The sequence below is a fragment of the Bos taurus genome, chromosome 5 (assembly GCF_002263795.3).
Source record: "Bos taurus isolate L1 Dominette 01449 registration number 42190680 breed Hereford chromosome 5, ARS-UCD2.0, whole genome shotgun sequence".
In the NCBI taxonomy this organism is placed as follows: domain Eukaryota; kingdom Metazoa; phylum Chordata; class Mammalia; order Artiodactyla; family Bovidae; genus Bos; species Bos taurus.
The window spans coordinates 37,915,215-37,928,248 of NC_037332.1; positions in this window are offsets into that span (position 1 = coordinate 37,915,215).

Consider the following 13,034-nt stretch of genomic DNA (forward strand, 5'->3'; position numbering starts at 1 on the left):
TCAAGGGTATTTATTTGTTAGGAGCAATGTACACACTGTCACCTCATTTTCATAAAAAACGTATCTTTTATTCTCTCCAGGGACTGATCTCTTAAATTTTGTCTCTACAGTTGTAAAATCTGGAAGGTAAGTGCTTATGATTATAATAATGGAGAAGAAGCAGCTACAGCCGTCATACCAATCAAGCAAATGAACATTTTATGGTTTCCATGAAACCAAGTTGCATATATATACTAAATCTTCATGGAAGGCAAGGTACTCTGTTCTTCAATCCATAGAAATTATTTTAAAACACCTCAGCCTTTGGGCCATTGCATTATCATATTTCTCTCACGGCTCATAATTGCTTTTAAATGTGTGAGTGAGATCTATTTCTGGATCATCATTTTCCAAAGCAGTCCCACAATGACTGTTGCAGGGTTGCTACTAACTGCTTTACAATGGCTTTCTCAAGCTTGCATAACAGTGGTGATGAAACTGCTGCAGGTGATTAATATTCATTGGCTGCCCACAATATGTCCACAAAACCATATGTGCAGCGCAAGCTTTCCAGCATCACAGCCTCAGAGACAATATGTTTCCCGTAGCAGGACAGTCGACTACAAATGCGGGGATCACCTTCAAAGGTGAGTTTAAAGCATTAGTCACAAACTGGGCTTTCTGGGAACAAGAGAACAGCTCATAGATGTGGGCTTTTACCTTTTTTTTTTTTTTTTTACTAAGTTGCCAATGTTTAAAAACTAGTATAGGCAACATTTTAAAAGTCTGGATTCCTAACTTCATATAATTTAGATGATATGGCAACAACAAAGCCTATGTTTCCAGTTGACAATGATGGGTTGGAATTGACTGACCACTTAGGTAGGTTTTGCCAGTTCCTTACTCCATTCATTTACAATATTATTCTGATGGACATTAAGCTTATACCCATCAGTCTGTCAATCCCGTTTAAACCTATTTTAAAATAATCTATTGGAAAGAAATATAGATATCCTGGCCCAAGTTAACACAGAATCCTTCACATGAGGTTCACGGCCCATGACTGGCACAGAGTATATGGAGATGGTTGCTGGACCACACTGAACCAAGTGTAGTGCACAGAAAGGAAACAGGATGTCGAGTTTCCTGAGGTGAACTCTGAAAACTTAGAACAAACAATTTTGATCAGATTGTAAGGAAGCCATGGCTATAGGCTTCTTTACCACACCAGCTTCCAGTGACCATGTCCTGTTGGCCCTCCCACCGACATGCTGTGCACTCAAGGGCCTGGGTGCCACACCCAGAACAGAACATTCTCATTAAATTAATGACCTCTCCCAAACATCCAAAGGTCTTCAATCAACACCAATATCAAAGCCACATTAGTGGCAATGGGGCCCAAGGGATTTGAGATTGGATTTACAATCTGATTCCTACAGAAAGTGGCGCCTGCCATATTGTGAGAAAAATTAGGAAGTGTTCCAAGCACTGTTCCCTCAGCTACTGAGGGGACCAGACTGATCCCCAAGTTCTGCAGACTTGTTGCATTAATGGCTCCACAACCTAATTCAAGCAGCATATGCGTCCCCACACGCCCCCCCATACATGCGCACGTGCTGAGGGTGTTTGTTGCAACAGTGGAACCATCCCAGAAATGGGCCATTATAAACATCTTGTTCATGGCTTTCCAGCTAAGAAGTTTCCATCAAAATGATACATGGTACTGGCTATGCAAGAATTTCCAGCCTAGGTAAAATCTCTATTTGCAAGTTACATTGAATTAACACCCAGCATAAATCTGGACCTCTGTTTTCTTACTTGTACAAAGATAGGCTCAGTGGTTCTCAAATAGGTTAGTGCGGAAAATGGCAGAGCACTTCTTCCCTGAAGAAATACTACTCAGAAGCACAATATATAAAACAATAGTTAGCTTGCTCTTGTTGAAAAGGCCTGAGCCTTCCTTTCTGACCCCTTCCGCAACATTCATACTTTGGGAAACTCTGAAACCCACTGCCCAAAATGATCTCAAAATCTCCTTCCAGCCCTGATCTTCTATGACTCTAAGTCTGTATCTTCTAAGTCCTGTATATGGTTATGTATACCTATAACCCATGTAATATAGGATATGATAGGACTATTATAGGGAAGAACAATATCTGACTCCATATTAGATCCATTTTTTAACTTTTGTATTCTGTTACTACTGCTTCAAGTTAATAATGTTGCCTATAGCCTGAAATATATAGGATAGCCCATTCCCAAGGCTCTGACCTCTAAGGGTAACACTTTTCTACTCACATAGCAATAAAAAGTTACAGAATGAGAATATCATTTTTCTCTTTATAGGGTTACAGGAACATTGTGACCTGACCTGTGTGGAAAGCTGCAAGAATAAAGGATTACTGCACCAAGAAGTTTACAACACCCAACTTTGCCCTTTCTTCATCTTATCTTTAAAAATGCCTTGTTGAAACCCTTCAGGGGCTTCAGAGGTTTTGAGGCATGAGCCACCCGGTCTCCCTGCAATAAGCCTTTTTCTACTCCAACTCTGACATTTTGGATATGTTTGTCCTCTCTGTGCATTGGGCACATGAACTTGTGTTTGGTAACAGGACTACACAGTAGTACCTTTTAGCTGCTTTAGTCAGGTATTGGCAGGAGACTTAACGGCTTACCACAGAGAGCAGTACATCTTTTAAGCTCTGGCTCAATGGAAGATATGTTTCAGCTCAGTTAACCTTATGCCAAAAGTAGTAGCTCACAAACCTTCCTACCACCAGAGCCCAGAGAGGAGAGAGAGCTCAGAAACCAGGAATCCCAGCCTGACCAAGCACAGGAGATGGAACTAGAGAAGAGAGGGCAGGATGAGTCGTGCAGAGACAACACTCCACGCCAAACGGTACTTTACCAAGACATTTCTGCCTTTGTCCACAACCCTCACACATTCACCTCTTTTCTGTGAAAACTAAGATACTGTGAGGGGATTCCATGGTGTATACTTGATGTTCAACAAAATCTGAATTTCCAACCTTGGAGTCTTGATAGATGTGACAGACTTTCGTTTTCATAGGAAAACCTAAAAATTATGCCATATATTTACTTAACCATAGAAAGAATCAAAGGTCAGCTGAGCATACCACATTAGCATAAAGATGTTAATTCATCTTTTCTGCAAATGGAAAAATTACTTTTGGAATATCACCAAACTCCCTTCTTCTGACAGTAGCTTGGACATGAAAACAATGGGTGACTGAATGTATTCTTTTTGAGAATACATTTGGGTAGAGACTTAAATATAAAACCATCTTCAAGTCAAAAGTAGATTTTGCATAAAATAGTCATTCCACATTCTGAAATGTATTATAAATGCAAAAATGGAACATTTTTAAGTAATTGTATTCCAGATATTTCTTTTTATACTCAGATACACTTTTTTTGAGATCCCATTTAATCAGAAAAAAAAACAAAATTGGAATTCTAAAGGTGAAAATCCTAGAGTGTAATTTTTGCTGTCATTTAAAATAATGCTTTGTTTAAACTCTAAAAATGAAGAAAAATGTAAACTGTATTTTATTTTGCAGTGGCCCAACAATTGAAACAATTTAACTGAAAATATTGTAATTAAAGTAACAACAGATTATCCTATCTAGAAAATGCCCTGTCTTCTTTGCAGTGTTGCCCTGCTTATCTCCTTAATAAGAATTCCTATTCATTCACTCTGAAAATGCTAGCATTTTAAAGAATAACAAATAGGGACTATCATTAATGGTTAGAAGAAAATAGGGAAATTTTGAAGATGTTGCCTGGCTTTGAAGTATAATTGTTTTAAGTGAGTTTTTCTGGTTTTGCCAAGGTGATGGATCACACAGACCTTCCTGTCAACAGTCTGTATAACTCTCTTGACTCAGACACATGTTGTGGCGAGACCTGCCTTTTCACAGGATAATATTAGAGAGGTTTATGAATTTGCACTTCCCTGGAGAAGGAAATGACAACCCACTCCAGTATTCTTTCCTGGGAAATCCCATGCACAGAGGAGCCTGGTGGGCTACAGTCCATGGGGTCACAAAGAGTCAGACATGACTGAGCAACTAACACACACACACACATAAATTTGTTCTACTTCTAATGACTGACTTATAAGAAACCATTTGGGGGGAATTCATGATCCTTAAAAAAAGAAAAAGGAAAATTTCAGAAAGAACAAGTTAAGACTTTTCCAAGATGCCTGAAAACAAATCAAATATTGTTTTACCTCAGAAAACTTGACAGCTGCTACTCTGTAATTTTAAAAATATTTACTATAAACATAAGAACAGACTCCTCTTCTTTTTCCTCTGAGGCACTTGGTGTTTTTGGTAAATGTCACTAGCAACCAGCAGCAGATTCTCTTACTAATGTGGCTTAGGTGCTGGGGGGTAGGGTTTGAGAATACGAAGAAGATAGACTTCCAGGAAACAAAAACAAAAAAAAAAGGTTCAGAAAAAAATGACCATCACAGCATCCTTAGAGTTTATTTCATTAAGAAACCACTTGGAAACACCCACTCACTACTAATTCCTATGCAGACTTCACTACCTTATTCTCACTGGGTTAGATCTGTCTTGTCTGATACAATTCTACCTTGCCCAAATCTAGAAAATAAATCATGGCCTTGTTTCATATAAATCCTTTATTTTTTATTTCTATGCACATTTATTTGTATATTAAATAGGTCTGTGTGTTTCTTTTGTTTTCTAAATGCTTCCTCATCCTGATTCTCCCCTTTGCCAAAGAGGGAAGGAGGAGATAGTCTCCATAGCGCTCTCCTAAACCCATACAAGGAAGAACAGCTTTCCCTGAGGAGCCAGGCAGCCCACAGCATTACCAGGGAAAAGATTGTCCTTCTGAAATGTCCTCAGAAGAGTCCCAATGGGAAGCCCAGCAACAGCCTCATTTTCATGAATGCACCCTAGTGAGAATTCCCCAGCACCTTGTCCAGCCCTTCTACACAAAAGGACTGGCTACCAGGAGAGGAAGCCAGTCAGAACTGTCAGCGAATGGCGGGGAACTGAGCCCCAGAATAAACCCACTGCTGACGAGCTGCTTTGGTCGCAGGCCAGCTTCCTCTGCCACAGCACGTGCTGGGGCTGACTGTCACATGGGGGAGAGAGCTGTTCTGTTCAGAGAGCATTTTTGGAGAAACTGTAGCCCAGAGGTAACGTCAAAATACCTTCCTAAAATAGATGGTGCTTCTGCTGAGGATAAATGCTTACAAAACTGAGGCTGCAGCACTGGGGCTTCAGATAACTGGTGGAAGCATCTGCTTGCCTCTCGAAGAACAGCAATCCTGCACGGTGTGAATGTTCTGGTGAGTCAACCTATGACAGGCGCATACAAGTTAATTATAGTTATCAGAGATTATTCCATATTAGCACGGCAGCAAACCTGTTAGCCTGGTCTTTAGCTCTTCTATTAACTGGGAAAGTAGTCCCCTTGTGTATGAGGGTGAGGCAAGCACAGTGAAGCTTGCCAAAAAGATTTTAAAGAAAAAAAAGTCAGTGCATAAAGCTGGCTGATTTTTTGATATCTGCTGCCTAAGGCTTCAACAAAGCCTGGGCTAAGAAGAACAGATTATGTTCAAAGTTGCAATTTGGAAACCCATGTTCTACAATTTAAAAGAATCAGTGGAAACCTTTTCACCCAAGTGCCACACCAAAGCAATCAGAGCCTGTGAAGCCAGGCTGGCATGTGAATTCACTGCAAAGATTTCCATCATGATTTTAAAATAAGGATAGAAACCATATGTTGGTGTGCTAAAATATAAGCACATTCAAGTCAAGTCACTGCCTCTGACAGTAACACAAAGGGACGGTTTATAGAAGTCAAAGGTCACTTTCATGAAAAAATAATCATAGTTGGAAGGATGCATAGGAGTCAGCTAGTGCAGCCTTCCCGTCCTCCACCCTTCACCTGTGGCCTTGCTTTGCAAATGTGGAGGCTGAGACATAAAAAGACAAGGGCATTGGCCCACCATCACAAAGCTAGTTGGAGCCAAAGCAAGAACTGGAGACCAGGTAAGTGATCCCTTGGTTTCCTGCTCTTTCCAACTCTACACATTAGAGATGCCACCTACACATTCAGAGCTTTTTCAAAAAGTTCTAATAATAAAACTGTACTGTAAAATATTGTACAAACCTACTTTTAATCCTTTTTGGGCAATGAACAGTTTTAAATGCATGTCATATGAATAGCTAATTATATACAATTAGCCTGGACAGAAAAGAAGATGGAACACCAATTATAAATACATTTCATACCAAAGTCCAAGATTAACATGAAGATAAAACCACTCTTTGAATGCATAAGATCCCATCATCTTTCTAGATTTGTTTGACAAAATAATAGGAACTCCGAAATGTGCGACCAGCTGGCCAATTTTGAAATTGCACTGGTAGGGACCTGAAAATTTAGGGTTGATGGATTGAGAATGAGCCCTAGTTTTCCCCCAAACCCAACCCTGCTCAACTCCAAATCACAGGGAATGAAGCCATATCCCACTAATCCCAACCCAGAGTAACTAAAAGGGTGAAGAGAATGGGCCAGGTCATCCTCCACATGTAACCCCATCCAAGCCACAGAACAGCCCAAGCAGAACAGGTCAAAAACTCTCAAAGTAGTGGATTTGCCAGGAATGAGATAAGTCTCATAATTTAATTGATATTGAAAAGCAAATCAACAGCTTGGAATCACAAACCAGATATACACTGCCATTCGATGCCATCATTGCTGTTGTACAGAGACACATAATAAAGACTGGAGCTATTGTGGTGCTGTTGTTGATTCAGTATGAGCCAGCAGAAAGGACCACACTAGGAAAAATGCTGATGTTTACTTTTTGTTTCTCCATCTACCTTCCATTCCAAGGAGCTTCAAGCCCCCCTGGGGGAAATCACAACCCTGGGAGATTCCACCTTCCTCTCCAGCCTAGTTTTCTGAGTCTTCACTACAACTTCACTCCTCGAGCCTCTCAACCAGGCAGGCAGCCTCCTCCTAGCACAACTCACTCCTCTGCACCCGGCTTTCAGCAGTCCCTTCCCTATGGAAAGATGGTGACAGACAAACCCATGCTGGCTTGTTAATGATTGAAGGCAATTTAATGCTGGATTGACAGCATTCATTCTAAAGAAAGAAAACTGTGGCAAATTCTCCTGTGACATGCCCAGGTACTTGCCAATAATAGTCATTTCTCATAAATCATCACAGGAGAGGAAAAGCATTGTGATTCTGAAGCAAGTGTCCCAAAGTGACGAGAGAGGAGGTCGCAGGCACTAGGAGCCAGGCCAGAAGAAAAACAGCTATGGCGGGTTTGGGGGGGAGTTGATTATTTTGAGCTTTCCTCTGTGTGTGTGCTAAGACAACCGTGTTAGTCCTCACGTGTTTCTCCTCAAGTGTCCAATTCTTTGTGCCCGTATGGACTATAACCTGCTCCTCTGTCCATGGGATTCTCCATGCAAGAATACTGGAGTAGGTTGCCATGCCCTCCTCTAGGGGATCTTCTCAATCCAGGGACTGAGCCCGAGTCCCCCATACATCTCCTGCATTGGCAGGCTGGTTCTTTACCACTAGTGCTGCCAGGGAAGCTCTGTGTTTAAGTGTGTCCAAGGCCCTTACACAGACCCCAGCTCCTTTCACGAGGAAGCAGAGGGGAGAGAGTCAATATTCAGGATCAGACCTTGTTAAATGTGACTCTGGTTCTACCACTTATTAGTTGAGAGGCTTTGGCCAAGTTGCTTAACCTCTCTAAACCCCAATTTTGTCACCTGTATCTCAAAGGATTGTTCTGAGGATCACACAAGTTAATAAATACAAGGTGTTTTGCTCAGTGTCTTGTGCAGAGTAGATGTGCAACAGTGTTAAATTATCCCTATTAAATGTTTTTAATATTAGCCATCATCATCATCATAAGAAGCCTGTGAACTTCCTGTTTCATCATGCTCCTCTGCAGTCAGCATCAGCAGCCTCATACCACCAAAAAGGAAAAAGGTGTAGTGCCAAAGAGTGCAGGCTTTGCCATCACACAGAGCTAAGTTGTTCCATCTGCCACTTAATAGCTGTTTGACCCAAACAACACAGTTAACATCTCCGGGCTTCCTCAGTTTCTTCATCGGAAAGTGGGAGTAATAACACCTATCTCTAGGCTTCCTGCCAAGACTGAATACAATAGAGCACATAAAATGTTTAATACACAGTCTGATGCACAGGAAATGCTCAACAAGTAATAGCTGTTATTATTATCAACATCATCACTCCGTCTTAGGCCTGTGTGCTTCAAATGACTCATCAGTCTGCCCCAGTTTGCAGTCATGACCCAAAGACCTTCATCCATCAATTCTCAACTCAAATGCGACCTCATCCTTTAAAGTCAGTCTCTCCACACTTTACTTTGTTTATTTACGTCTTTGTGATTATCACGATCTGTGATTGACTTGGGGGGTTGGGTTTACTTGTTTATTTTCCTTTTCTCCTTTCTAAAATGTAAACTCTGTAAGAGGGGAAGGCTCTTTATCTGTCATGTTCATAATAGAACACAGTCTGACTAATAGAAGATACCTATAAAGCATATGAGGAATCAAAAAGAGAAAATACTGAGGAAGGGACTATTTCCAGGTTCTGAAGTTATACATCCACTGGGGCAGAGACTGTTTCTATCTAACTCCCCATCATATACCCATAACCAGCCTAGTAAGCTCATGATTGTTAAACGAATGCATGTACAAATTCTACTCTTAGGCCCAGCCTGCTGATCCCTCTGGCCTTCAAAGACATCTTGAGAGTATCTGAGGGGTGTCAGTGAAGCCAGTCAGCAAATATCTGCCTCGTGCCTATGAGGCTGTGGTTCTCAGAGTTTGCCATGCTTAGGTATGACCTGGGGATGCTGTTAAAACCTGTATTTTTATTCCTCACTACAGCCAATACTGGATTAGGAAGTTGGGTGGGGCCTTAGAATCTGCATTTTTAGTTAGACTTTCCAGATGTTCCTGACATAAGATATTAAGGATGACACTTTGAGAAACTCTCATTAAAGTACCTACCTTGAAAGAAGATGGTTAAGAGTTAGTCTCTTCCATAGACTTGCAGTTGCCAAGGGGGAGGGGTAGTAAGGTGTGGGGAAGGGAAGGATTGGGAATTTGGGATTAGCAGATGCAAGCTGTTATATATAGGTTGGATAAGCAATAAAGTCCTATTGTATAGCACAGGGAGCTCTATTCAACATCCCATGAAATACCATAATGGAAAAGAATATGAAAAAAAAAATACATATATATATATATATATACACACACACACACACATATATATGTATGCATCCAAGTCATTTTGCTGTACAGCAGAAATTAACACAACTTTGTAAATAAACTATAGTTAGTGCTAATGTTAGTTGCTATCGTGTCCAGTTCTTTGCGACCCCATAGATTGTAGCCCACCAGGCTCCTCTGTCTAAGGAATTCTCCAGGCAAGAGTACTGGAGTGGGTAGCCATTCCCTTCTCTAAGGTATCTTCCTGGCTCAGGAATTGAACCTGGGTCTCCTGCATTGCAGGCAGATTCTTTACCATCTGAGCCACCAGAGAAGCCCACTTGAAGAAAAAAAATAGAGTTTTTTTTTTAAAGTAAGTCTCTTCCCACAAGGTGAGATATGATGATCTGGTTTAGGAGATAAGACAAGTAAATCCTGAGGGGTCCAGATCAAGATGGCAAAGGAAGATCTTGTGCTCACCTCCTTCCACGGACACACCAAAACTACAACTAAATATAAAACAACAATTTCTGAGGAAGACCTGAAGACTAACAGATTTCTAAAACTAAGGATGTAAAGAAAAGGTCACATCAAGATAGGTAGGAGGATCAAAGATGTAATCTAGTCAGAACCAACACCCTGGTACAGCACCCCACAGATGGGAGGGATATCACAGCCATGAAGCTACCCCACACTCAGAAATGAAGGGCGAGCCCCACGTAGTCTCCCCAGTCTGGGAGATCTACACTAGGAAGATAACCCTCCATGGCGTTTGCCTCTGAAAACCAGTGGGGCTTACATTCAGGAGAGCAAGAGGGCTACAGGAAACTAAGACTCTGCTTTCAGTGGGCATGTGCACAAACTCACGCATTCCGAGTCCCAGCACAGAGGCAGCAGGCTGAAAAGAGCCTGGATCATATGAGAAAGAAGTTTATTAACTAATTTTAAGGCATGTACCCGAAAGCAGGTATCTAGTGGATCTTTCTCCTGGAAAAAAGAGCACCGGAGCATGCTGTTTACTTTACTCTCCTTTCATCTAGGTGGCACATCACTGGTGTGTACATTTCTGTCACTCTCCATCAATCTACTTGATGGCATGGCCCCCACCCTGGCATTAATTTCCTGAGGACCAACTCCCCCCAGCCCACTGGCCATGGGTGGCCCCATCAAAGCAGTTCCTGCCCCACTTTACCTGGCAGGAACCATATCAACCTGGACTGGTATCCCTCTAAAGTGGCTCCCATTCCATGCAGTCAGCCCTAAATGCTAGCCTGCCTGTAAGAGGTGCAGCCTGGATTTATAACCAGATATACTGAGGACAAACCTCACACATTAGCATGCCTGCTAGAGTCACAGCCAGTTTTCTCAGCCAGCTGGCCTGAGAGCAAACCATGCCCATGAGTGCACCTGCAACAAACAAACCCAGCCACAAGATACGGGTACCCCAAACCCATATGGGGATACCCTCAGAACACCCAGCTCCACTGATCAGAGGAGCTGCTCCACTGGGCCCCACATAACAGTTTCTACATAAGGTCATTCTTTCAAAACTAGGAGATATAACTGATGTACCTAATACATAGAAAGAAACACAGAAAGTTAGGCAAAATGAGGAGGAAATTAATGCTTTCCAAATGAACAAATAAGACAAAACCTCAGAAAAAGGACTGAAAAAAAACCCAGATAATAGTTCAAAGGAATAGTCATAAAGGTGCTAACCAAACTGGGGAGAGGAATGGAGGAATTCAATAAGACATTCAAAAAAGAGATAGAAAATATAAAAAAACAATCAATCTTAAGGAAGAATACCAAAACTGAAATGAAAAATATACTAAATGAAATCAACAGCATATTAAATGAAATAGAAGAACAATCAGCAATTTGGAAGACACGGTAGTAGAAATCACCCAATCAGAACAGCAAAAAAATATATATATATTTTTTTAAATGAAAATAATTTAAGAGACCTCTGAAACTATATCTAGCATATTAACATTTGCATTGTAGAGGACCCCAGAAGGAGAGAGAGATAGAAAAAAGAGAATCTTAAAAGCATTGAGAGAAAATAGCAAGTTATATACAAAGGAATCCCCATAAGACTATCAGCTGCTTTTTCAGCAGAAATTTTATAAGACAGAAGGGAGTAGCATGGCATTTTCAAAGTACTAAAAGTACAACTGAGAATACCCACCAAGCAAGGTTATCATTCAGAATTGAAAAAGAAATAAAAAATTTCCCAAACAGAAGTGAAAGGAGTTCGTTACCACTAAATCACCTTTAGAAAAAATGTAACAGGTTTCTTTAAATGGAAAAGGAAAGGTCAGTACTAGAAATAAGAAAAAAATTTCACTGGTTCAGTTCAGTTCAGTTCAGTCGCTCAGTCGTGTCCGACTCTTTGTGACCCCATGAACCGCAGCACACCAGGCCTCCCTGTCCATCACCAACTCCCAGAGTTCACCCAAACTCATGTCCATCGAGTCAATGATGCCATCCAACCATGTCATCTTCTGTCGTCCTCTTCTCCTCCTGTCCTCAACCTTTCCCAGCATCACAGTCTTTTCCATTGAGTCAGTTCTTCACATCAGGTGGCCAAAGTATTGGAGTTTCAGCTTCAACATCAGTCCTACCAATGAACACCCAGGACTGATCTCCTTTAGGATGGACTTGTTGGATCTCCTTGCAGTCCAAGGGATCTCAAGAGTCTTCTCCAACATCACAATTCAAAAGCATCAATTCTTCAGCACTCAGCTTTCTTTATAGTCCAACTCTCACATCCATACATGACCACTGGAAAAACCGTAGCCTTGACTAGATGGATCTTTTTGACAAAGTAATGTCTCTGCTTTTTAAAATGCTGTCTAGGTTGGTCATAACTTTCCTTCCATGGAGTAAGCATCTTTTAAATTCATGGCTGCAATCACCATCTGCAGTGATTTTGGAGCTCAGAAAAATAAAGTCTGACACTGTTTCCACTGTTTCCCCATCTATCTGCCATGAAGGGATGGGACCAGATGCCATGATCTTAGTTTTCTGAATGCTGAGCTTTAAGCCAACTTTTTCACTCTCCTCTTTCACTTTCATCAAGAGGCTCTTTAGTTCTTCTTCACTTTCTGCCATAAGTAAAGGCAAATGTATGATAAAGGTACTAGATCAATCACTTGCAAAGCTAGTATAAAAAACAAAATAATAAAATTATCTCTATGTACAATAAAGTAATTAAGAAATATACCTAAATTAAAAGGTATAGAATATGATGCAAAAACATAAAACATGGAGGTGGGAATAAAATGTAGAATGCATTTGGGATTAAGATATCATCTACTTAAAATAGACATTTATATACACAGGTTATTGTATATGAACCTCATAGTAACCAAAAGCCTATAATTTATACACAAAAAATAAAGAGAAAATAACACAAACATAACACTAAAAATAGTCAAATTACAGGTGAAGAGAAGAGAGAAGAAGAAAGGAACAGAAAACTATCAAAACAACTAGAAAACAATTAACAAAGTGGCAGGAAGTACACATCTATTGATAATTATTTTAAATGTAATAAACTAAATGTTCCAATCAAAAGGCTTAGAATGGCTGACTGGATGGAAAAACTGAGAACTGTGTACATGCTGTCTACAAGAGATTCACATCACATCTAAAGACACAAACAAGCTGAGAGTGAGGGGAATGGGGAAAGGTATTCCACGCAAATGGGAAAAAAAGAAAGCTGAGGTAGCAACACTCACATCAGACAAAATGAACTTTAAAACAAAGCCT